Genomic DNA, 22,668 nt, shown 5'->3' with positions numbered 1-22,668 from the left:
ATGGGTGTGTGTTGCACAAGTGTGCAGAAGCGTCTGAAACCTTCCTCAATTGCTCTCCACCTGTTCATTGAGATGGGCTCCACCGAGCCCAGACCTCGTCAGTACAGCTACTCTGGTTGGTCTGCTTTAACCCTCTGGGCTCTGGAATCATGGCTGGGCAACTTCACTCACTGGAGATCCAAACTCCCATCCTCACACTTGCATGGCAGATGCTTTAACCACTGAGCCACTTCCCCAGTCCCACACTTTCAGCTTTGTGTCAAAGGAGTCATTTGCTCTTTTGTTCAGTTGTTCACTCGGCCAAACAGCCGACACTAGCTAGGCTGCCACTACGAAGAACTAAATTTCGGAGTTAGGAGTTGAAATCCAGTATTCCTGTTAGCAGGCTGGATCCCCCAGATCCCGAGACAGGCATTTCCCCTTACAGACCTCTATCTCCTTGTCGGTAAAATGGGATACCCGTAGCACCTCCAGAAGACATTGGATGTCACAAAGATTCAATGGGACAGTTGAGGCACCCAGCCAACTCTGAGCTTCAGAGAGAAGGCAGTGGCTGCTGGGCCTCACGGAGGAGCCAGGCAGATTCCCCAGCCCTGCAGGGGGCTCCTGGTGGAGTTTGTAGGACCAGTCTCCGAATGAGGCGAGGGGACAGGTTAGAGACAATAGTTAGGGGTTGGGGATTTAGCTCAGTGGTAGAGTGCTTGCCTAGCTCAAGGCCCTGGGTTCGGTCCTCAACTCCAAACAAACAAACAAACAAACAAACAAAAATTAGAGACAATAGTTACGTATTAGTTTCTAGTCTAGGGCCCCTGCCTCCTTCCTAGTAAACTAACAAATAGTAAGGAAATACACCCCCCCACACACAAATATAGAGTCTCATTTCCCCAGGCTGGTCTTGAACTCCTTACACAGCTGAGGATAACTTTGAACATCTGACCCTTGTGTGTCTACATCCCGAGTCATGGGACCTCAGCTGTTCACTCAGTATCATGTAATGCTGAAGATCTAGCCCAGGGCTTCACTCAGGCTTTGCTGCAAGCTGAACCTCCTCCCCAGCCAAATGGAGTCTCAGCAGTGTAGAGAAACTCCCACTGGCAGACCTGGAGAGTGTGTCCAGGCACACTCGCGCCACACATGCTCACAAGCTGCACACTCACACCTTTACCTTTCACACATGAGCAGATGTACCACCGAAGGCACAGGACTTGGTACCTGCCTGTAATCCCAGCACTGGGAAGGCTGAGTCAGGTTCAAAGCTAGCCTGGGCAACAAGGTACGATGATCTCAAAAAGCAGAAAGTGCGCTCTTCATAGCTTGCAAAGGCCCGTTCATTTTTTTCATCTCATTTGATACTAAGGGATGGAGAATAGTCTCTAAGTTGTGTGAATTCCATGGACCTTCAGGAGACCAGTACCGAACTCAGGACCTCTGTCTGCCTTCCCTGGGTCAGGGTCAGCAGAGTCAAATGTCAACAGAAAGTCCGAGAAAGGTTTAGCCCTATGCCCCAGGTACATCAATTTACTGTCCTCTTCTCCTTAACAAGTCATGCCTGGACTCAGGAACCCATTTTCCCAGTGCGGTCAACTTCAGGCTCCACTGTATCTTGGCATCCTTCCTACTTATTCTTGCCAAGGCGCCTGAGGATCTCTGAGAACCACCCAGTCCCTCCCCAGGGACCCTCTGTACTCTCTAGCATTTGACAAAGAACAGGTTTTCAGTTTTATGTTTGTTTTTGAGACAGGGTCTTACTGGCCTGGGACTCACAAGAGATGCACCAAGAGGAAAAGGCTGGTCTTGAACTCACAGAGATCGTCTGCCTCTGCTGGAATTAAAGGTGTATGCTTCACCATCCAGCACAGAACAGTTTTTAAATACTCGGCTACTAGAATTCACAGAGTTAGAAAAGTTAGAATTCACAGAGTAAGAAGTCCAGGCCCAGAAAGGAAGAATGTCTTATGACATTCAGAACTCAAACTCAGACCTCGACAACTCCAAATCCTGTCCTAATCCTGTCCAAATCATATTCCACGGCCCTACTCAAGGCACAGCCAGGTCCCCATGTCCCCATCTCCTCCACTCCAGTCCTGTGTGCAGCCTAGTTCTGGGCAGTACTAGGTAAAGAAAAGGAAGAAGGAAGGAGGGCCCACACCCACCCACACCTGCTCAGCCCGCTGCACCCAGCCCAGGACTGCAGTGGTGTGCAGGGGTGGGGAGTGGCAAGCCCCGGAGGAGGGAAACACCCTCACCTGGAAAACTCACCCCGACTCAGCAACCTCCTGGAGTAAGCCAGACTCCTGGAGCAGCCCCTGCCACCGGGCAGTTCCTGTGCCACAGAGTGCAAGAGTCTGGGAGGTGGCAGATGAGGGAACTGATGTTGCCGGGAGAGGAAGTGATACTGTCCCACAGAGCTCTGAATGGCAGGGCCAGGACTGGATCTGGAGATCTTGCTCAAGTGTCTGGCTGACTCGGCCACTGCCCAGCCAGGAGACAGTCACCCTCATCTCTGCATCCTCACCCAAGCAATGGGTCCCATCAGTTTAGCCGGAGGGTTGCTGGGAGGATGGCGGGAGGGAGCATTCAGGGCCCAGGACTGGACTCAGGAGGCTCCTAGTTACACACCAGCTCCCCTCCTGGTCTCTCTTGAGTTTAGGCAGAGCCTTGCTCCTGCTCATTAACGCCACAGGGAACAATTACCCTGGTTTCTCAGCAGTGCCTGGAAGGCCCATTAAGAGAGACCCAGACCCCAAGATTAAGAAATCTGTTGACTGTGATTCCAACCATGCAGGTCTAGACACGGCTCCCCAGGGACTAAGGATGTATCCTCAGAGGGAGGGTAGCTTGGAGGAGGGTAACACCTGGGTGGCTGTTCCCCTCCCCAGCCTCAATCCATACTGGAGCTTGGGCAGGACCAGAAGGCAATGGGTAGCTGTCTGGGTCCTTGACTGGCCAGGGCAACCCCTCCCTGTCACAGGAGTATTCCTTCTTCCATTCTTCCTCTTGTTTACAAGTACCATGCCCCTGCTCTCTTCTGGTGGTGTTCAAGATGGCCGGAGGGCAAAACAAGGTCTCTGACCTGAGGTGAGAGCTTTAGAGAAAAGTTAAGAGAGATGTGGGGCAAAGAGCCGGGAGCTTCCTCAGGTGGACACAGCATGACTTCCTAGGTTTCTCTTTCCCTGTACCATCTCCTATCCTTTGGAGAAGCCCACCCAGCCTGGAGGAGGCCCTGCCCTACAGGATCGAAGCAGGCCGGGCCCCCTGGGTACTGCTTCAGTCCCAAATGCCGTGTAGGCTAGTCTCCGGAGACGCCCTCTGCAGGCCAGGAGAGGAAGTACATCCTCTGGCACCAGCAGAGGAGGTGCTGGACCAGAGAACAGAGGCCTTGTCTGAGTCACAAACCACAGCGGCAGTGTCCTTGCTGTCCCTCTGGTCCTCTTCCCTGGCATGTAAAAGAGGAGCCTCACAGCAAGAGACCTGTGAGGGAGCTTAAGCAGCTCCAGGCGCAGGAAGATGAAGAGTCCCCACATGACTGGTCCCAGCCTGCCCCGTGCCCTAGGCTCCAAACCAAGCCTGTTTCCCACACACTAAGCCCCAGAGGCGGAGGGCACTTTCCCCCTAGCCCAGGCATAGGGTGGCTTTGGTCAACTCTGCTTTAGTTTGCTGTATGGCCTCAACCAGTGTCCATCCCTCTCTGGATCACAGTTCTCCCATCTGTAAGATGTAAAAATATAATAAGTGAAGACACTTGCATCTTGGTGGTGTCATGAAGAGTGGTCATCACAGCAACACAAAGGTGGTATGCAGACCAAGGGGACCGGGCGTTACACGCTGCTCACATTCTGAGACCCCGGGCAGGCCCCCACCGAGCAGGCCCATTCTCTTGATGGGAAATAAGTGTGGCTTCAGAGAAAACGATGCCATCACTCCAAACAACAGTAGGCCACTGACAGAAAGGTCCCTCTGCCCCTGTGTAGAGAAGATAAGGAAAGATCCTGAAAAGGAATACAGGAGGCGGTGGATTCGATAGCCCCAAAGTATCTGAGGGCCAGGCTCCCAGGTGGGAGAGGGCATGGAAGCCAGTGTGGAGGAATGCTGGGTACACACGCCTGTGTGGGGCTCGTCAGCAGTGCATTCCCATTCACGATGTGTGGGGTGCAGTGCTTGCACGCCCCTGCTGCCCACATACCTCACTCTGGGGTACCCTGGAACCCCCAGTCCACAGCAGTGTGGCCCACAGTCCTTGCCACAATCCCAGGGCAGCCCAGATGCCACGGGAGACTTGTAAGGTAGCAGTCACCGCAGGCTCCTTGACTTTCCCAGTAACAAAGCAGTTGCATAAGAGGAGGAGGAAGGCTTAGAGGATTAAGCAGGCTGGGCCAGCTCAGTCCTGGAGGTGGCCTTCTCCGGAACAACGGTCAAGGCCCCGCTGTTCTCAGACCTTCAGTAGCCTTCCTCATGCGCTCTCTGGCTGGAGCCTCAAACTGTAAGTCAGGTGTTCCCACACAGCCAGGCTCTCCCGAGAGCCCCGTCTCTGATGAACACTCCCGGCTCAAGCTCCTGGTCTCCCTCCCGGCCTTCCTTGGGTGTATTCCAGAACTGTGCTCTCTGCGGTGAGAGATGAGAGATGAGAGCTCTCTTGCCCACACAGAGCAGGCACTGAGAAGGAGCCAGTGGCAGGGACGATCTCTTGTATAGCCTAGAACCTTAAGACCTCTATGCAGTGGCTCCTTGCCGCCCTCAGGATATGAGAGGGACAGCACTATTTTCAGTGCTCTGTCTGGAACAGGAGAGACCTGGCCGGGCTCTGTAGGAGGAGATGTGGCCCCTGGGTGTTGGCATCACTTCAAGCTCTTGGCTAGTAAGCTGGGCGGTGTACACAGACTGGGGGGAAGTGGGGTGCTCTGGCTGAGCCACATCGTTCCTCCAACCCATCCCACCAGGATCTGGGGCCTGCTGTGGGAAGTACATCTTAGGGAAGTACAGACACCCAGCAGAGGAGCAGAGAGCCTGTGTCATGGTGTAACCCACACTGAAGTGTGTCCATCACACTCAGACTCAGCCCACAGGTCTACAGCACACACGCATACCTACATACGTGTGCACGCATGTCCAGCTCAACCCACACAGGGTTTAAGCTTAGTTCAGCAAGATAACGCAAAGCTCTTGCAGAGCCAGCGAAGAGATGGCAGGAACAGATTTGAGTTCTCACAGGGCTGCTAGATCTTTGCTCCCTCACGGACAGGTCATGAGGTTTCCCACAGACACAGGCCACTTAGTGGTGTGGGGGGCCCACCCTTTCTGATCACCCCATAAAGGCCCTGGCCAGACCACACAGAGAGAACAAGCAGAAGTCCCTCAGAAAGCGGCTCTTGACATCCCCACTTAGTCCCCAGCCGCTGGCGCAAAGCGATGCGCTAGACCCGGGGAGATGGTTCAGAAGGCAGAAGCGCTACCTGCACAGCCTGGCCTGAGTTCAGAACCCGCGTAAAAAGCCACATACGGTGGAATGTGTTTGTAATGCTGCAGCGAGATGGGTGGCTTGAACATGCACTAGGACAGCGAAGCCTGGGGTACACCGCGCAGCAGCGGAAACAAGAGAGACCCCCGCCTCAACAAGGTGGAAGGAGATAACGGACTCCAGGACGCGGTCCTCTCGCCTCCAGGTGTGCGCTGTGGTGCAGACGTATGTGGGCACACCAACGTGAAAATGAATGACATGTTTAAGCACTCAGGAAAGTCACACTGCATTCTGGAGGTCAAAGGTCAGAGTGTGGGTTAGTGGGAGCTCAGAGGGGACAGGGTCATTCCCAGGCGGAGGAGGCCTCTCCCTGCTGAAACCTCACTCTCCGCTTTCTCAGGCTTTAGGTTCTTTTCTGCCCTCTGGGCTTGGTGGGCTCTTCTGGGTGACTTGGTGATGAGCAAGAGTGTCACACAGTCCTTGCTGGATGTGGCGGCGCTGCCTGTAATCCCAACGCTAGGGAGGCAGAGGCCCATTCTGGGCTAAATATGGAGAGCCAATCTCTGTACAGATAAAGACTGATGATTCTTGTCTGGAGCTCAGCTCAGAATCCAGCCTCAGGGTGGGAATGAGGGCACAGGAGCTAGTCCAGGCTCCTCTGTTCCCTTCTGGATCTACTGGAGGATTCTGGCCACAGATCAGCCTAACTTAAGTCAACTAAAAGTGTGAACTTTGCACCTTGGAGCATCCCGAGAAGTGTCAGAGCTGCAGGCTGAAGCCCCGCCCCAACTTACTAGAAGGCATCTCCAACATTAGAGAACTTAGCTACAGAATACTCCAGAAAGAATCAGCGCCTCCCCAGTGCCCTCCGGGACAATGCTTATGATGGGTCCGGAACTGTTTGTTCTGAGTGCTGAGACTGGCCCAGCTGGCCCTCCCACACCAGCCAAGGGAGTTGCAGTGCTATCCTTCTCTGTTCAGAGTGATTTGTTTGACACTCTCAAAGCTTCACAGTGGCAGAGCAAGGATTTGAACCAGTCCATGCCCTCCCCATGCGAGCGGTGTCTCATGACTCATGCGACTGAAGAGACAATAGAAAAAAGGAGAAAGTCCAAGAAGCCAGTGGACTCTCTCAGAAGAGTTAATCAATGGTTGCCTTAGACTTACTCCACTCCTGTCCAGAGGGAGCTGGGTGACTCAAACAATAGCCAAGTGTGCTACATGATCCGGGACATCAGAGGCAGAAACACAGGCTAAGATGGAGACCAAACATCCTAGAAGCCAAAGTGAAAGAGAAAACCAGAAAGGATTTATGGCTCCCCGCCCCCAGATAAAAAGAAGGCAAATATTTGCTTGAGGGGGCGGAGCCAATCACTGGGATAATCCTGTGTTCATTGGGGAGGGCAACACAATCAGTTAAACATAAGCTCCAGCTGCAAGAAATAGAGATGATAGGTAGGTACATAGATAGATAGATAGATAGATAGATAGATAGATAGATAGATAGATAGATAGATAGATGATAGATGAGATGACAGATATAGATAGATAGATAGATAGATAGATAGATAGATAGATAGATAGATGATAGATAGGTTAGATGACAGATGAGATGATAGATATACATAGATAGATGATAGATGATAGAGATGATAGATAGATAGATAGATGGATGGATGGATGGATGGATGGATAGATAGATAGATAGATAGATAGATAGAGGCAAAGAGACTACCCCAGGGCACAGGGAAAGGACAAGGTTGTAGCATTTCTGAGTCACTCATACAGACCCTCCTACAATCATTATGCTATCAGGGATGTGTGTTTGGTGAAACTTCCATGCACAAGAGCTACTGAGGGGGGGGATGGGAGTTTTTTACCTTGAGCCAAAGAACATTCAGAAGAACGTAAAGAGAAAGTCCTGTGTCAAGCTCTGTAGGTCATTGTGTTCTATGAGGGGGAGCGCCGTGTGCCCCATGAGGATCAGAGCACTGTGTTTTGGGGAAATACTCTGGCCACCTTTCAGCTTAGCCTCAGGCGACTGATCGAGGACTCCAGCGCACAGGAGCTTTTCAGGAACAAGGCTGTTGGGTGGACAATGGGATTGAAGGGTTTTCCTCCTCCTGTCTGAGGTCCTGGGGTTGGGGCTGAAGGTCCTGGTCACTGGGGCAGGAATGACAAGGTGATGGGCCTCCAGGAGAGGGGCACTCACAACATGACATTTAACTGGAGTTGAGTGAAGAACTAAAGAACGCATAAGAATGAGTGCTGGGGGGGGGGGGGGGGCGGAGTCCAGGGGCCAAGATGCCAGAGGACTGACTCAGAACTGTTCTTTCTTCTTTGTGATTCTCTTTCGATGCCCCGACTTTCTAGCCCTCTGGTGAGGTCAGTGTTAGCCGTGAGGAGTGGAGAGTGTGCCATGGCCAGAGACAGTGAAGGATTCCACAGAGAGAGCTCATTCAGGGTGTGTATGGCATGCAGGAGCTGCATACAGAAGGGCTTAGTCGCCCACAGGGCCTTGTCCTGTGGCGTCTCTGACATAACACAGGAGGGACCTGAGCTGGACCTGCAGCCATGACACTCCACTGAGGCAGCAGCCTGCCTCTGCCACCAAAGCAGTTGAGTTACTTCATCACCTGTTGCCAGGTGCCTTCCCCTATCAGCTATATGACGTGTGCACCCCTTAAAGGTGCCCGCTGGGCACAGCTCTCTCCCTTACCTCCTCTTGCCTCTCTTCTTCCTCTTGTTTCTTCCCTGTCTTTCTGTCTGTCTGCCTGCCTGCCTTTCTCATGTCCCCTTTCCGACATGGCCTTTCACACGTTCACTCTCCCCTTCCCCCTCCCCCAATAAACCTGTTAGACTAACTCTTTTTTTTTTTTAGGTTTTTTGAGACAGGGTTTCTCTGTGTAGCTTTGCGCCTTTCCTGGATCTCGCTCTGTAGACCAGGCTGGCCTCGAACTTATAGAGATCCGCCTGCCTCTGCCTCCCGAGTGCTGGGATTAAAGGCGTGTGCCACCACCACCTGGCTAGACTAACTCTTGTGCTGGTGTGTTTGCTTAGTGGCACGCCCGAAAGGTGCCCACTTCGCCTTCTCTTTTTTTTTTAACCCTTTCCCTCTTGCCTCAGGGCACAGCAGGAAGTGGGGAAGAACAGGTGTCAGACACAACTGGAAGAGACGCGTGTGAAGTGGGAGGGTCGCCTAGAGTAACTGTGCCATGACTGCATTAGTTCAAGATCATTAGAGCCAGGAGGAGCTGAGGGACCCCTGGGAAGGATGGGGAGAGCAGTGGAGCAGTGTGCTGGAGAAGCCACTTTGCCAGACAGGGGGCGGAGGAATGGGGGCTTAAGGGAAGAGGCAGGGGAGGACCCCAGAGCTGGGGTCCTGCCGTAAGGGCAGAGATGTCAGTAGACTGGGTGACCGGGAAGGGGAGGGGGCAGGAGAATGAAGGCAGAGGCCCAGGATGTGTCCAGTAGGCTCCTTCCTGCCGAAGAGACCCACCGGAGGAGCCGACTGTGGGGGGGCTGGTGTGTGAGCCCTCCCCGCCCTTCACACCTATCCCTCACTACTTGGACCTAGGCCACCCCCATCCTCATCCTGCCTCCCAGCTGTGGGAGCCAGGACCCCTCCACTCATTCACCACCTTCAGAATGTTCCTGCCTGGACTGCCCCTGAAGCTACAGCTCTTTCCTTCAGTCCGGCCGTTCAGACAGGACTGGTGTGGAAATGCCTCCGGGGAAGGGGTGAGACCCAGCCCCCACCTGAACTCTCAGCCATCCCTGTGATCTCCTGGAGGACAAGCCAAGCCACAGGCTGTTAGTCTTAGTTCTGAGATCAAGTTCTCTGTGGTGGAGGCTGGGAGAGGAGGGGGATGACCAGGTTGTTTTTGCCTCTCCTCATGGGACAGCTCATTCAGCTAGTGACTGAAGACTGCCCTCCACCGTGGCATTCTGCCACACACAGACTTTTGGACAGAGGATCGTGAGCAGTCTTAGTCCTGTTTGCCAAGTTTTCAGTCCAGGAGAGGGGACCAGACTGCATAAAAACCACATAGTTAAAGCCCAGCTGCGCATGCCCACTCCTGCAGCTCCACTGGAATCTCTCTGTCCACTCAGGCCTGAGGAGGGGAGAGAACAGGCTGACCTCTGGGATTCCTTCTTCTGCATTCCTTATTCTTTCTAATGGCCCTCAGAGGTACCCAGTGTCTCCACAACCCTTTCCTTTTGAACAGCACCCGGATGTTCCCCTCCACTGAGTTCAATCACCCCTGAGAGACACGCCCAATGTGTACCTCCACTGTCTGGTGTGTGTGTGGTGAGGGGAGGCTCTGCGCTCACTGTCATCATTCCTGGGAGCATGGCCACTTGACCATCCTTGGTCCAGTTTAGCTGGAAGGAAGGGTACCTTTCCTGGGCTTCTCCAGTATTTCTGCGAGCCAACCTCCACGGTAGCTTGTGAATGTCAGATTGCCAAAGTGGGAGGTGCGGAGGTGTGGGGTGCAGAATTCTGGAGCATTAGAGTGGGAATCAGGGCATATTACTGTCAGAGTATAAGGTTGGAGTTTGGGCTACAGACATTAAGATTGTTTGGATAGTCATAGACTAACAGGGTAATTATACTGAAGCCCTGACCGGGAAGGAACTATTTATTCTAAAAGACATTTATACATGGCTGGGAGTGGTGGCATACTCCTTTAATCCCAGCACAAAGGCAGAGGCAGGTGTTTCTCTATAAATCTGAGGCCAGCCTGGTCTACATAGTGAGTTCCAGGCCAGCTAAAGCTACATAGTAGGACACTGTCTCAAAGAACCAAAACAACAACCAAGAGAGACCCTTGTCCTCTTCCTGCAGATACAAGGTCATCTCCCTTTCTCACTTATAGGAGTTAGTATGCTTCACAGGCATATGGGAGTCAGGTTTTGAAGCTAACCTCCAAAGAAGACTTGGAAAAGGTTTCTACTCATGGTTCAAGATCAGAACCAACAACTACCAATTCTTCTGGGCCCAGAATAGGGAGGAATCTTACACCTCACAATACCCCCTGGGAGTGTTTTCTCTCAGGGATGGGGATGAGGCTCGGTTGGTAGGGTGTTTGCCTTGCGCACGTGAAGCCCTGGATTCAATCTCCAGGGTTGCAGAACCTGAGCGTGGTGGTACATGCCTGTGATGCCTGCTCTCAGGAGGTAGACAGGATGAGACATTCCACATCCTCCCCCGCTGCACAGTGAATTCATGGCCAGCCCAGGATACACGAGACCCTGTCTAAAAACACAGCAGGAGGGGCAGATCTTGCAGACCACAGGAGCCCATATCTGGAACTCAGCACTCTGTAATTTCAGCACTTGGGTGGCAGAGGCAGGAGGATCAGGAGTCTCTGCTACATAGTGGGTGCCGGATCAGCCTGAACTACACAAGATCCTGTCTCAAACCCCAAAACCCCCGAAAAACCAAAGCAAACGAAAAATGGGATCTTTAAGACTGTTTACCCTTTGAGTTTGAATGAAAATCTTTGTGTAGGGGAGACCGGAGGCACTCTCGGGCCAGGCCACCGGCGACTCCAGAAAAGATCCAGACCTGTCTCACAGCTAAATTTACATGTGTCTTTACCTTTGTGTTGTGGCTTTCTATTTATTTATTTTTGAGTCAGGGTCTCTCTATGTAGTCCTGGCTATGCTGGAACTCGCTATGTAGACCAGGCTGGCCTTGAACTCACTGTTATCCTCCTGCCTCTGCCTCTCGAGTGCTGGGACTAAAGACATGTGCCATACCTGGCCCTTTTGTGGCTTTCTGTAAATTCTAAGGTAGCCCTAGGCATAGTAGGGTGGAAGGTAGACCTCCATGCCTCATGGTTTGGCCAAACTGTTAATAAATCCATTTTCTTTTTACCAATTCCTGCTTCCCCGTTGCTTTTTGAAACATAGGGAAAAGGAAGCAGTGGGCTTATGAATCTAAGCACCAAGTAATATGAGGACTAGAACCATACGTAAGTATATCCAGAATTACAGATTAAAGAAAACCAGGCCAGAAGAGTGGCCGGCATCATGGGCCCCACCTCCTAACAGCTGAGAAGAGAGAGCCAGCCTCACTGGCTGCTTAGCAAGTCAGGTGAGGGCCACACCTCCTGCTCAGCTGGGCTCTGTCCTCCAGACCCTGTGGCATAGCACAAGGGACCTCTGGGAAAGAAGTAATCCCTGCTTGGGGACAGTGGACAACAGAGACAATGGCTGGTCCTGCTTCTGCCTGAGCCTTCCAGCAGCCCATTACAGCACCCTGACACAGGAGATATATTTACATGCCCTCCCCCAAAATATTTCCACAGCTCCCAACACTGCCTTTTATGTCCCCTTGTCCTCCAAGGCCTCTGGGCACACCATCTCCAAACTGGCCCTATGAAGTTAGCAGGAATAGGAGCTCTTAAGCTGCCAACACAAATGTTTCAGCCCCAGAAATCAAGTCTAGCCTGAGGGGTTTCCTGGTCCATGTGGGCCCGTAGCTCAACTCTGATCTCAGCCTTCCCCCAACTCCCAGGAACTGCCTTGGGTCAATGTCAAACTTCTGCATCCTGCTCATCTCAGTGTTCCTTGTTCTGGGGAGAGGGGCACTAGCTTCTGCCCCTCGGAGTTCCCAAGCTCACACTCTAAGTACACAGGCCATCTGTCTGTCCCTCACAGTGGTTATCAGAATGGACCCATCTAAAACCCCATTTCCCTTCCGCCTTTCTCCCACGCTCTGTCCCCAGCCAAGCAGTTTCCCTTCTTAGCTTATGACTTGGAGCCACTGAGAAGGCAACTGAGATGATACAGTTTGGGGACAGGAATGACTCCACAGTTGCCCAATTTGGAGGGCTCTGAGATTCCACCTGTCCTGTCTCTCAAAACTATTGACTCTGTGAGAAGTGAGTTCCTGGAGGTGTGCAGGGACCCATTCATGCGGGGACCTCCATCACTGTTGTCATGGTTTTGACAGCGGCTGCTAAGTGTTTTAATGAGTCAGGTACTGTGCAAACACTTTAGTTATGTGCAGGAAGTTGGCCAGTCCTCACAATAACCCTAGGGTAAATACTATTAATATCTCTATTCTACAAAGAAAAGAACTGAGGTACTGGGGGGCAGCACCACCTCCCCCAAGTCCTGTAAGTAAAAAGCCAGAGCTGGGACTGAAACACACCGGGATGCCAAGGCCACCCTGTCATCGCAGGCTGCTACAGAAGCTCCTTCTCTATGGCCCCTCAGGGTCCTGCAGGTGCCTTAGAAGTGAGACCCTTATTCTCCCTAGAAATTCAGGTCTTCTGGCCTTTGCATGGAAGTGACCAAGACACCCTCCTGTAGCACACACCACATACCTGACTAGGAAGTGACCAAGACACCCTCCTGTAGCACACAGCACATACCTGACTAGGAAGCTGTGAGCTGTGGCGTCTCAGCCCTTTCCAGTCAGTTGAGGGTGGGGAAGCTGTCTGTCTGCAGGGTGCTGGAGGGCTCCCATCACTGGGTAAACACTGCCAAGCCTAAGTCCGATCTCCAGATGAAGCCTTGTGAGAGTGATGTTTCACGTGAGAACAAATGCAGAAACACTAGAGAGGAAGCCACGGGAATTTTGGAGATAAAGGATGAGGTTTCAGAGAAATGTCTCTTGCATATTGAAGGGGCAGGAGATGAAGACGATCAGGGAGCCTGGCTTCTGACATTCCTCTGTATCCAGGGTGAGTTTGCACTCTCCCAAGCCCCAGGCACAAAAGCGAGAGTCATCTGCGATTTCTAAAAACTTTTCAGCACCTGGTTGAGGACAGTAATTCTAGCACACTGGTTCTCAACCCTTTGGGATTAACTAACCCTTTCACAAAGGTCAGTAGAAAACACAGATATTTACATTACAATTCATAACAGTAGCAAAATTACAGTTATGAGGTAGCAATGAAGATCATTTTATGGTTGTGGTCATCACAACATGAAGAACTGTATTAAAGGGTCACAGCATCAGGAAGGCTGAGGACCACTGCTCTAGTACTTTGAGAGGTGGATGGAGGCAGGATCATCAGGTATTCAGGGCTAGTCTAGGCAACAGCAGCCTCTGTCTGGGGAGAGAAAGGGGAAGGGGAGGGGAGAGGAGGAAGAGGAGGAAGGGAATGGAGGCTTTCAGTGGTACCAATACACAGATGCTGATCGCCTTCCATCATCTAGCTCAGCACCTGGCGATGGTGGCGCCTATACCCGACAAAGCAGACGCCTCAAAACCCCACCCGGCAAAGCAGTCTCCATGGTGTTCCAGCACCCGTGCTGTGGAAGCCATGTGTCACCCTGGCAAAGTCACTCCTAGCCATAGACACCACACACTTCTTGGAGTCACTTAGGCTCCATAATCTGTCCGCCACACGTGGCACACCACACTCACACTAACTGTACACAGCAATCAGGCACTGTTTACACCGTCACTCCAAGGAATTGTTCACCTAATTCTCCCCGCCCCCCCCCCTCCAGCCGCCCCGGGGAGAGGACCAGCAGCCCACAGCCTACAGGCCTGTCCTGCACCCCCTGTGCCCACGCCTGCAGCTCCGGTCCCTTTGGTCTCCACCGCCACCGTTTCCCGCCCCGCGTGCGCGCTCACCTGCGCTGCGCAGCACCAGCCCGCGCGGTCCAGAGTCTGGGCTGCCGGCTCCAGGAGGCGAACCCGCTACCTGAATGAGGGGCCTTGCGAGGTGCTGCAGCTCTGGTCCCAAGAGTCCCTGGAGCCCTGCGTTACCAGAGCAAGATGGCTGGGGAGAGCGGCTGTGGCTCGGTGGCCTTGGCACCCTGCGTTGGAGTCCCGCCCAGGCAGGACAGGGCTGGGCTGCCCGCCCTTGGTGGGACAAGGAGGCGGTGATAGATTGTTAAACAGGCAGCAGGCTGCAGAGGAGGGCTCCTAGGCGGGGTGTGTGCCGCTATATTGAATTCTGGATTCTCTAGCTACTCCAGCCCTTCCTTTCCTGGCCTCAGTTTCTCCACTCCCTCTCCCTCCCTCCTTTCCTCCCTCCTTCCCTCCCTCCCCCTTCCCCTTCGGTGTGTGTGTGTGTGTGTGTGTGTGTGTGTGTGTGTGTGTGTGTGTGTGAGAGAGAGAGAGAGAGAGAGAGAGAGAGAGAGAGAGAGAGAGAGAGAGTTAATGCTGATTTCCCCAACTTCCCAGCTCTGAATTTTATAATTTTATAAATCTAGGATGGTGAGGATGGAGTGGTGGGGAAGTGAGCTGTTTTAGGATAATTTTACAATTATCTACTGTGTGTCAGGGGCTATGCTTTCACTGTATCATTTATTTATTTATTTACTTATTTATTTATTTATCTGTATTTTGAGACAGAGTCTCTTGCATCCTGGGCTGACCTTGAACTTGATATGTACCCAAGTCTGACCTTGAACTTCTGCTCCTCCTGCCTTCACTTCCTGTGTTCTGGGATTATAAGCATGAGAGGGTGCATCAGGTTTGTGCGGTGCCGAGGACCCAATACAGGGCTTTTAGCACCTAGTCAAACACTGCACCAACAGAGCCACGGCCTCAGCCCCAGGACAGCTCTTTGTTTCTGTTGTTGTTTTTCCGAGACAGGGTTTCTCTGTGTAGCCCTGGCGGTTCTGGAACTGGTTCTGTAGACCAGGCTGGCCTCGAACTCTGCCTCCAGAGTGCTGGGATTAAAGGTGTGCACCACCACCGCCCGGCTCTCATGACCCCTATTTTGAAAGTGGGAAAGCGGAGACACAGAGAGCTGAAGTGACTTACCAATGTCACATGGCTAGTAAGTGGCAGACGTAAGATTCAGAGCGAGACAATCTGACTCCAGAGCCCGAGTGCAGGTTTGTGACGTGTTCTGCACCATAAGCAGCTTCCTGGTGCTCAGGACACCCAGAAGTTCAGTGTTACCTGTCCATTTTACAGACTAAGAAACAGAGGCTCTGAGACTGTAGCTTGTTCTGGGCCACTCAGCTGGTGACTCAGCCTCAGACTACAGTTAGGAATGGCCACCAGATCGATGCTGCAGATGGTGACCGTCAGGGCAGCAGAACAGGACAGTGCCTGACATACAGCAGGTGCTCCTCGGTGTGGTGTCACCGTCCCTCCTGATCGTCACCGTCCTCCTGATTGTCACCGTCCCTCCTGATTGTCACCGTTCCTCCTGATTGTCACCGTCCTCCTGATTGTCACTGTCCCTCCTGATTGTCACCGTCCTCCTGATTGTCACCGTCCTCCTGATTGTCACCGTCCTCCTGATTGTCACCGTCCTCCTGATTGTCACCGTCCCTCCTGATTGTCACCGTCCTCCTGATTGTCACCGTCCTCCTGATTGTCACCGTCCTCCTGATTGTCACCGTCCCTCCTGATTGTCACCGTTCCTCCTGATTGTCACCGTCCCTCCTGATTGTCACCGTCCCTCCTGATCGTCACCGTCCCTCCTGATCGTCACCGTCCTCCTGATCGTCACCGTCCTCCTGATTGTCACCGTCCCTCCTGATTGTCACCGTCCCTCCTGATTGTCACCGTCCCTCCTGATCGTCACCGTCCTCCTGATTGTCACCGTCCCTCCTGATTGTCACCGTCCCTCCTGATTGTCACCGTCCCTCCTGATTGTCACCGTCCCTCCTGATCGTCACCGTCCTCCTGATTGTCACCGTCCTCCTGATTGTCACTGTCCCTCCTGATTGTCACCGTTCCTCCTGATTGTCACCGTTCCTCCTGATTGTCACTGTCCCTCCTGATTGTCACCGTCCCTCCTGATTGTCACCGTCCCTCCTGATTGTCACCGTCCTCCTGATTGTCACCGTCCCTCCTGATTGTCACCATCCCTCCTGATTGTCACCGTCCTCCTGATTGTCACCGTCCCTCCTGATTGTCACTGTCCTCCTGATTGTCACCGTCCCTCCTGATTGTCACTGTTCCTCCTGATTGTCACCGTCCCTCCTGATTGTCACCGTCCTCCTGATTGTCACCGTCCTCCTGATTGTCACTGTTCCTCCTGATTGTCACCGTCCTCCTGATTGTCACCGTCCTCCTGATTGTCACCGTCCTCCTGATTGTCACCGTCCCTCCTGATTGTCACCATCCCTCCTGATTGTCACCATCCTCCTGATTGTCACCATCCTCCTGATTGTCACTGTTCCTCCTGATTGTCACCATCCCTCCTGATTGTCACCGTCCCTCCTGATTGTCACCGTCCCTCCTGATCGTCACCGTCCTCCTGATTGTCACCGTCCTCCTGATTGTCACCGTCCTCCTGATTGTCACCGTCCTCCTGATTGTCACTGTTCCTCCTGATTGTCACCGTCCCTCCTGATTGTCACTGTCCTCCTGATTGTCACCGTCCCTCCTGATTGTCACTGTCCCTCCTAATTGTCACCGTCCTCCTGATTGTCACCGTCCTCCTGATTGTCACCGTCCTCCTGATTGTCACTGTTCCTCCTGATTGTCACCGTCCTCCTGATTGTCACCGTCCCTCCTGATTGTCACCGTCCTCCTGATTGTCACCGTCCTCCTGATTGTCACCGTCCTCCTGATTGTCACCGTCCCTCCTGATTGTCACCGTTCCTCCTGATTGTCACCGTCCCTCCTGATTGTCACCGTCCCTCCTGATCGTCACCGTCCTCCTGATCGTCACCGTCCTCCTGATTGTCACCGTCCTCCTGATTGTCACCGTCCCTCCTGATCGTCACCGTCCCTCCTGATTGTCACCATCCCTCCTGATTGTCACCATCCCTCCTGATTGTCACTGTCCCTCCTGATTGTCACTGTTCCTCCTGATTGTCACCGTCCTCCTGATTGTCACTGTCCCTCCTGTTTGTCACCGTCCCTCCTGATTGTCACCGTCCCTCCTGATCGTCACCGTCCCTCCTGATTGTCACCGTCCCTCCTTTTCCTCCTCCGTTCTGACTCTTAGGACCTGGCTAGTGCAGAGGGACCTCCAGCCCCCGTCTCTGAACGTCATCCTCTGACCGGTGGCCCGCACAGTCCTTGGGGTTGAAATGCTTCCATCCTCTGTAACGACAGAGCACACTAACTCATGTGTTCGCTGTTCACTAATGTAGCCTCTAAGCACAGGGGGCCAACAACTCATATTTAAATTCAAATAGGCCGTGGATCGGCATGTAGCTCAGAGGCTGAGCAGGTGTGGAGGCCCCGGGTTCATCTCCAGAGCCGAGAGAGAGAGAGAGAGAGAGAGAGAGAGAGAGAGAGAGAGACTGCCCCATGTGACTACTAGATACCATATTAGACCATGTGACTTCATAGTATGAAGAAATGGTGATTACTAATTTTTTTTTTAAAGAATTGTGATGATATTTGGAAAAATTAATTGAGAGTTTGGACAGATTAAAACAAATTATGTCTGAGACGGCTTAGTGGGTAGAAGCACTTGCTGCCTGATGACTTGAGTTTGATCCTAGAGACCCACATGATAGGAGGAGATGATAACACAGTCTCACATTGTCTTCTGACCTCGCATGTGTGTGGTGGTGTGAATGCCCCCTTCCCACAAAGAAATAAATAAATGTAAAAACAATTTTAATTAAAAATTAATGAACACATAATAAAAATAATAAAGGAATAGACTACATTTTAATATTGAAGAGTGACTGCACATAATGATGGAATATATATATATATATATATATATATATATATATATATATATATATATACATACACACACGATGGTGGAATACACATAATAGATAAAATGAATGAGCTAGAACAACACATCAAAAAGGCTAAAATCACACAAGCATAGTGTGATAAAATATATATATATATATTTGCACATGTAGAGAGAAGAGTACCCTTAGTATGACATCATGCACATAAGTGTGCACATGAGTGTGCATGATGTGGTGGCACAGGCCTTTAAGCCCTGGGGAAGTAGGTAGGTCACTCTGAGTTCAAGGCCAGCCTGGTCTACATAGTGAGTTCCAGGCCAGACAGAACTACATAGTGAAGCCTTGTCTCAAAATAAAAACATAAATAAACCAACAAGTAAGAACAAGACACACGAAATAGCATTTCACTCATACAGAAAGAGCGCAAAGATGTAACTAGGCATGGCCAGTAGGGTGGATGTTGTCTTTGAGGGAAGAGGGGTTGACTGACTGCAGGAGCTCCATGAGACTGTCTGTGCCTTTCCTTCCTGACTCTCCAACTCTGTGAAGAGGAAGAGGATGGGTGGGGCTAGCATAAGGAGGTTACACCCCCTAATCAGGCTTTCTCTGGCTCCCAGCACCCCAGACACTGAAGATTCCCCCAGGACCCCGAAATGCCCTATCGTTAGCCTATCTGTCATGCCCCATCACTCTGGTCCGATGTTGCCTCTCTCTGGGCAGTCACTGTGTCTGTGATTTATGAGCCAGTCTCTGCCCTGGGCCCAGTCCTCTGCAGATGTCTGAGCGAAGGAATGAACAAGGATTCTTTGGAGGTTTTACGCTGTCGTCATTGTTCATTTATTTATTAATGCCTGTGGTGTGCCCCTGCCTATGCAGGGCACTGGGTGGACAAAGGTGAAAGTTCATGGCCATTGGTCCCTGGAATTGTCCAATGCAAGGGTAACTAGAGTAGAATGTGGTGGGATTTGGGACAGAGACATGCGCAGAAGTACAGGAGATGCCCAGCCTCAGGGCAGGGAGAACAGGACTTCAGGACTCAAGAGTATCTTCAGCTGAGTATTCAAAATGACTAGGGCTCTCTGGACAGAGGCTGGGGACATGTTTCTGGAGAGGGGACAGCAAGTAACTGACCTGAGGTGAAGTTGAGCATAATGAATTCTGGGAACCATGAGGCAGAGGTTCAAGTACAAGTGGTTTATTTGGGAGATGATCCAGGGGAAGGAAGGAAGAAGGACTCAGGGTGGTGACTGAGCAGAGTCCTGCCGGGGATCAGTGCTGCTGGGAATCTCTGGGGTGGGGAGCTACATGGAATATGTCTCTGATATGTCCCCTCACCCTCCATCGAGGGCAAAAGAGCTAAAACATCTGTCTGCCAATGCTGGCCAGCACGGGTGCAATGCTCCTAGAGCCTATGTGCTGTAAAAGCTAATATAAGCTCTTGGGCAGAGGCTGAGCTGTTCTCTATTGAGGAGCAGAAGGGGTGGGTGTAGCTGGGTACAGATGACTCCACAGCAGTTGCTTCGGGGTGAGGGCCTGCTGGCTCTCCAGGCGGGCCCTTGAAAAAGTCTGCAAGAGCCAGAGTGGAAGATGGAGCTGGACCTGGAGCATCCCAACTGCTTCTTAGTATCCTCCTGCTGTTCTCAGGCCCTTCCTTCCCGTTTGTCCTTCGTTCCTTCCTTCCTTCCTTCCTTCCTTCCTTCCTTCCTTCCTTCCTTCCTTCCTTCCTTCTTTTTGAAACAGAGTCTTTCTCTGTGGCCCTGGCTGACTGGCCTGAAGCTCCTTCTGTAGAGGTGGTTGGGGGTGGAAGTCACAGAGATCGACCAGCTACTGCCTCTCAAGTTTGTAATAAAAGGCATGAGTTACAGCGCCCAGTCCAATCCTTCCTTGCCTGACTGGCCCACTGTCCCAGATCCTCCTGGGTGTGCAGAGCATCACCCCCATTTCCATGGAGACTGGGCTCCAGTTGCCACACTTGCTCACTCTGAAACTCAACGAGAGGTTTGATCCCAACACTCACCTCAAGGCACAGCGGGCTGGAGACAGCGGTGCTGTACCCAGGCTGGTTGAGGTGGCTTATGCTCTCTTTGGAGTGGAGAGGTGAATTGAAGGTAGGAGAAGAGATGCCCCGGGTTGAGACTGAGGGAGTGCAGCCAGCAAAGTGAGAGGAGAAAGAGAGTCTGTCATGTCACTGAGGTTTAGTGAGTGGCCTGGGGGGATCTGCAAGAGCTGGCTCAGGAGCCAGACCCAGCCCTGAGGCCCCAGGAGAGGTCAGTAGCCCTCCCTCAAACTATGTCTGGCAGTGAACTTACTTCCTCCCCCTCCTAGATCCAGTCAGCCCTCTGCCTCAGAGCCTGGAAAGACTGGCCAGAGCAGCTGGCAGGCACCCAGCACGACGTGCTACTGAACAGGCTGTGTCTGGCATTTCCAGAAACTCCTGAATCTTTCCCTGGCCCTGTCATTCCCAGCCTTGGGGTGCTGTGCTTTCAAAAACAGACATGTTCCCAGCACCTCCACCCTACTTTTTTTTTTTTTTTTTTTTTTTTTGGTTTTTCGAGACAGGGTTTCTCTGTGTAGCTTTGCGCCTTTCCTGGAACTCACTTGGTAGCCCAGGCTGGCCTCGAACTCACGGAGATCCACCTGGCTCTGCCTCCCGAGTGCTGGGATTAAAGGCGTGCGCCACCACCGCCCTGCTTCCACCCTACTTCTTGAGGTCCAGGAGCCCCAAGATGGTTTCCATGTGCCCTGTGGTCCAGCAGCAGTGACCGGCCCTTGTCCTGCTGGGAAGCCCCTCCTCGAAATTGCCCCCTTCACAGTTTCACGGCATTCCAGCTGCCCACCCAAGTGTCAATCACCCATCCATAACCCAGGAATTCCTGGCCTGGCAGCTCCTCCCCAGGGCTCTGGATTCGAGACCTTCCCATCTCGTGCCCACCAGAGCGCCTCTCCCTTGAGCTGCCACATTCTCTGGCAACATTAAAGGAGAGCAGAGTCCCTGGTAAAGGAAGGGACAGCCCATAGACATCTGCTGACCAAAATGCCGGGGGTCTCCTGACCTCTGCAGCATTCTGGTGGCCTGGGCTGGAGAGCCACTGAAGGCACAAACACAAATCAACTCGGGGACCAAGAGTTCAAGCTGGGTGTGGTGGAGCACTCCTGTTATCTCAGCAGAGGGAGGTAGAGGCAGGAGGATCAGGAGTTCAAGGCCATCTACAGCTATGTAGTGAATTCAAGGGCAGCTTGGGATTCATTGGATTTTGCCTAACTAACTAACTAACTAACTAACCAACTAACTAACTAACTTAGCCAGAGTTGTTCACGGTGAGGCTTAGCATGGGAACATGAGTGGAACATCTAAGATTCAACTGGATATTTCCATCTGGTAAAAGTTTAAGTACATAGTAAAGAAAAGTCAGTGTTTTCAATCCCATCGGCTCTTTAAGAACTCTGTATCAGCAGGTTGGGAACCTAAATTTTCTACCAGTCGGGAACCAGTGACACAATCACACTGTAGACAAAGAAGGCTGTGCCAGTCTAGAAAAATTCCAAAAACTCCTTCATGGATGTGGTGACGACACTTTTTTTCCTTTTAACATTTATTTTCGTTTGTCTGTGTGTGTGTCTGGGCACTACCTGTATGCGGTGCCCACAAAAGCCAGAACTGGAGTTATAGACAGCTATAAGCCACCATGTAGGTGCAATGGAACCTGGGTCCTCTGGAAGCAAGGCCAAATCTCCCTACAACCTCCCAAACAGTGCCAACTGGGGACCAGTGTTCAAATGCTTGAGCATAGTATAGAGGACACTCCTCATCCGGGTCACCACAATGGGTGTGTATTCTCATGTACATGCATCCATAAACCACGTGTGCTGGCTGGTTGTATGTGAACTCGACACGAACAAGAGACACATTGGGAGAGAGAATCTTTCTCTGTATAACAGTCCTGGCTGTCCTGGAACTTGCCCTGTAGATCAGGTTGGCCTCTAACTCATAAAGATCTGCCTGTCTCTGTCTCCCAAGTGCTGGGATTAAAGGCGTGTGCCACCAACACTGGGCTGGAAGAGAGAATCTTAATTAAGAAAATGTCTCAGCCCCACCACCACCACCAAAAAAGATTGACCTGTAGGCAAATCTGTGGCGAATCTTTTTATTTATTTATTTATTTATTTATTTATTTATTTATTTATTTATTTTTCCCGAGACAAGGTTTCTCTGTGTAGTTTTGGTTCCTGTCCTGGATCTCGCTTTGTAGACCAGGTTGGCCTCGAACTCACAGAGATCTGCCTGGCTCTGCCTCCCAAGTGCTGGGATTAAAGGCGTGTGCCGCCATCACTTGGCAGCATCTTCTTAATCTGTGACTGATGTGAAAGGGTCCAGCTCATCATGGGTGGTGCCACCCCTCGGATGGTGGTCCTGAGTGCTATACAAAAGCAGGCTGAGCAAGCCATGAGGAACAAGCTAGTGAGCAGCTCTCCTCCATGGTGTCTGCTTCAGAACTACCTCCAAGTCCTGCCCTGACTTCCCTTCATGATGGACTATGGAAAGGATGGAAGGCCATTTCCTTTCTGAGTCACTATTGTTCTTAGTCTTTATCAAAACAATAGAAAGT

General features: G+C 51.9%; 1 protein-coding gene across 9 annotated transcripts in view; it reads right to left on the bottom strand.

Moving 5' to 3' along the window:
• The window catches only part of P2ry6 (pyrimidinergic receptor P2Y6), a 36,962-nt gene extending 22,707 nt beyond the window's left edge, over positions 1-14,255 (bottom strand). For 4 of the 9 annotated variants that reach the window (XM_052714117.1, XM_052714109.1, XM_052714115.1 and 1 more), the window contains exon 1: positions 2,260-2,512. The gene's annotated coding sequence lies outside the window, so the exon portion shown is untranslated. Of the gene's footprint in view, positions 1-1,212; positions 1,353-2,246; positions 2,513-14,057 lie in introns of those variants that run through there. The other 5 variants (XM_052714110.1, XM_052714121.1, XM_052714111.1 and 2 more) reach the window with 3 other exon arrangements.
• Between the last annotated feature and the right edge of the window lie 8,413 nt (positions 14,256-22,668).

The sequence above is a fragment of the Peromyscus californicus genome, unplaced genomic scaffold (genome assembly GCF_007827085.1).
Source record: "Peromyscus californicus insignis strain IS unplaced genomic scaffold, ASM782708v3 Scaffold_4__1_contigs__length_199733344, whole genome shotgun sequence".
NCBI classification, from domain to species: Eukaryota; Metazoa; Chordata; class Mammalia; order Rodentia; family Cricetidae; genus Peromyscus; species Peromyscus californicus.
Note: the sequence above shows the minus strand (reverse complement) of the source record. Positions and strands in the feature narration are given on the sequence as shown.